Genomic DNA, 4,029 nt, shown 5'->3' on the forward strand with positions numbered 1-4,029 from the left:
TTACACTCCACCGGAAAAGAATTGGGGCTTCAAATCCTCTTCCATGCAGCAAAGATTAAATCCCCACTAGAGGGTAGGCACTGGGAAGTAAAACAGGTCCTGCCTTTGAGGAGCTCGGTGTCGTCAGGGAGACAGAGGTAAATACAGATAGTTATGATTTGGTTGGAGTAGACAATAATAAGGGTATTAATTGAAATTGATGGTTACATAGAGGAGTGAATTATATGGGAGTTAGAATTCAGTAGTGGGAGTCACTTAAGCTTATTCTTGACCAGTGGGGAATGTGTGTGCCTGGAGAGAGAGGGAGAGAGAAACTGTCCATTTATTTTCTTGTGGGTTCAGTCAGGGCCAGTTTCTTCTCTGGATCTCTTTGTAGAAATGAACGTACAAGGCCTGTCGCTGTTTCTCTGTTCTATGCTTGCTTCTCCATTCATCTCTGAACAATGGGAAATAATGCTCTCACCACGATCTATACTGTTGGCCTTTCTAGCAATCTAGGATGCATTTTGCAACAAACTATAGTACATATTTTAGTGTTTCCATTCTTCACACACCTAGCCACGACATTTTTAACCATTCAGTTCTTGATGGAATGTGTTCACTAAATTCACTCTTTTGGGTCGTTTAGGCTAGTTTTGCTAGGACTTCCTGGTATAATTTAGAGTATACATTATGCTTTGGAATGAGCCATTTCATTCTGAACGGAATCCCATTTTTTAACGGAAAAATCAAGGTCACGTAGTAGGGCAAAGGATTGTTTTCTCTGCATCGTGTTTTTGTATAAATTCACAAAGTCAATAGAATTAAATTGCAATTTAGTTTTATAATGAATCAGTTTTCTTTAATAGTTCATTCCCTTGCATAGTCTGTATTATTTTGTTAGAGCTGTCATAATAGTGTGCCACAGGGGCCGGCCGAGTGGCGCGTTAAGAGCTGGCTTGGGACGCCAGAGGGCCCCGGTTTGGATCCCGCACATGAGGGCCAGTGACACTGCCCTCTACAGCTAAGATGCTGAACAACAGCTCGACCTGGAGCTGGGCTGCCGTGAGTCGCCGGCGACGGCAGGTGGGTTGCCATGGACTACCGTGTGTAGCCAGCAGCCAGCGTGAGCGGCCAGCAGCCAGCGTGAGCGGCCATACATAAGCCATTGACTGATCTGCCTCACCTGGGAAGAGCGCAATGATGGTGCCAACTTGGGCCAGTGAAGCAATGTCCTTCACAACTAGACTGAGGAACGAAAGGACAGCAACTTGTCTGTTCCCTTTCCCCCAATTCCCCAATTAAAAAAAAAAAATCTTAAAAAAAAACCAATGTGCCACAGACCAGGTGGCTTAAAAACAGAAATTTATTTTCTCCCAGGCCATCTAGAAGTCCCAGATCCTAAGTGTCAGCAGGGTTGGTTTCTCCTAAGGCCTCTCTCTTTAGCTTGCAGACCCTGCTGCGTCCTCCTCATCTGGTCTTCCCTCTGGGCCTTACTAAATTTATTGAGAGAGAGAACATTATATTCAATCAGGGCTATTCTAGAAAATTCAGGTGGTCTGGGCCCCCGAGTTTTAGCAGCTGCGCAGAGCGGTCTTCCAAGTGATGGTATTTGAATGTGTCTTGTGTGCTTGTCTTTATTTTTAACCTTTTTCATTGTGCTAAAATACACAAAATATAAAATTAACCATCGTAACCGTTTTTAAGTGTCGAGGTCAGTGGCATTAAGTCCATTCACATTGCTGTGCAGCCATCACCACCACCCATCTCCTGATGAGCTATTTCATCATCACAACGGAAACTGTATCTATTAACCAATTTGTCTTTGTTTTTTTTAAAAAAGAGTCGTCCGTACCCCCCCTCCCCCTGCTTAGGCTTAAAGCTCTTCTGAGTTTTAAAATTGTATGTATTTTTCAATAGGTAATACATTCACTTAGAACAAAATTTGGAAAAAGGTTCAAAACAGCATACCGTGGGAAATCTCTCCGCCATGCCATAAACTGTGTTTCCCATTATACTCCAGGATCACAAAAGCGACCATGAACTTTGCACTTTTCTCCCAGCTGTAAAAGTGCTGGTTCCAAGGGCTTTTACATTTGTTACTCGGATAGCTAATGCCACATTGTCTCCCATGAGACTGAACCTAGTTATATTCCTATCAGCCTGCTTCCCTGCACCTTTAACAGATTATCATGTTGTCACACTTGTACCCTTGTCGGTCTGATAGATGAAAGATGATAATTCAATGTAATTAAGTTTACATTCCTCTTAAAAGTGAGGTGAGCATCTTTTTGATTGCTTTGTACACGCCTTTCTGTGAACTCTTGATGTCTCTTGACATTTGTTTCTGTTGAGTGCTGGATCTGTCTTGTTTGGAGTTTAGGAATGAAAATATTAATAGTTAATTCTCTCCGACAGACAGACATGACAGGAATAACTGAATCACCAAGATCAATTTCTATAAAATACTCCTCTAGGTGCATGTGGGATACACCTGTCCGTGAATTGTGGTTTTGGCCTCCCAGTGATTGTAATTTTCAGTGGGGATGAGAACAGGCTGGGAAAGACATTCCCTGCACCCAGGGTGTTTGCTGCCCAGGGTGCTGAAGCAGCCACATGGGACCAGTCTTAATTATGCTGGGTAGTGAGTTGAGAATTACTTCAGATTTTCTTTTCAGCTTCAAAAATACCAAACAGTATTCATGCATGCATCCATTCAACCACTTTTTAATGAGTACAGTGACTCAAGCCTCCGGCAAGGTGCTGTGGAGAATACAAAACAAATCTCTCTCTTAATCCCTGTCTTAAAGGACTTTATGGCCCATTTAGGGAAAGGAGACACCCAAGCTGAATACGAGATGGAAAATAAAACAGCTGTGGTGAGGCCTGGATCAAGACTAAGAGTACAAGGAAATGACAATAATACACCATTCACTAAATGACAGTTATGTGGCAAACATTACTGGAGGGTTTATACAGTTTATTTCTAAACCTGCAAGGTAGGTACCCTCCTGTCTGTCCAGTTCACTGCCAGGGACCTGCATTAGGACCTGTATTAGTCTCCTACTGTTGCTATAACAACTTCATACAAACTTATTAAGAAATCTGAAATGGGTTTCAATGGGCTAAAGTCAAGGTGTTAGGGGAGTGCATTCCTTATGGAGGTTGTGGGGAAGAATGTATTCCCTTGCCTTTTTTAGTTCTAGAAGCTTCCCACATTTTTCGCCTCCTTCAAAGCTAGCAATGGCTGGTCAAGTCCGACGCTGACATTCCTCAGACATCACTCTAATTCTGACCTTCTTGCTTCCTTATTTGACTTACAAGGACCCTGATGAGTATATTGGATCCAACCAGATAGTCCAGAATAATCTCCCCATCTCAAGATCCTAATCACAGCTGCAAAGTCCCCTTTGCCATGTGAAGTACTGTATTCACAGGTTGCAGGGATTAGGACAAGGACATCTTTGGGAGCCTAGTGTCCTGCCTTCCACAGCAGCCTTAGGCCTGGAGGACAGTGTTCTTGGGAGCCATGGCATGAGGGAGAAGTCCCCAGTAGGGGGTCGCAGGCAACAGTAGGGCTCAGCAGGGAAGGAAGAAATACCCTGACCACTCTCCCCTCCCCCGCCCTCCCGCTGCCTCTCATTGGCCCAATCCACTGACCCCACCTCCCACTGGCCCAACCCATCTGCAAGCCAGAAGGCCAAGGTGTTGAAGTGCTGCAGTCCATAGGGCGGAGAATGGACCTGGGGAAGGGCTGGGGCAAATGAAGAACAAACCCACTGGAGCCTCAGTACTCAAGGTGCTGTCTGCAGACCAGCGCCGCCAGCATCACCTGGAAATGCAGAGTCTCAGGCCCCACTTCAGTCCCACTGAATCAGAATCTGCGTGTTTTTTTTTTTTTAAAGATTTTTATTGGGGAATTGGGGGGATGGGAACAGCGCTGGGGAATCGGGGGGAGGGGAACAGACAAGTTGCTGTCCTTTGGTTCTTCAGTCTAGTTGTGGAGGATGTTGCTTCACTGGCCCAAGTTGGCACCATCATTGCGCTCTT

The sequence above is a fragment of the Hipposideros armiger genome, unplaced genomic scaffold, assembly GCF_001890085.2.
Source record: "Hipposideros armiger isolate ML-2016 unplaced genomic scaffold, ASM189008v1 scaffold_62, whole genome shotgun sequence".
NCBI lineage: Eukaryota > Metazoa > Chordata > Mammalia > Chiroptera > Hipposideridae > Hipposideros > Hipposideros armiger.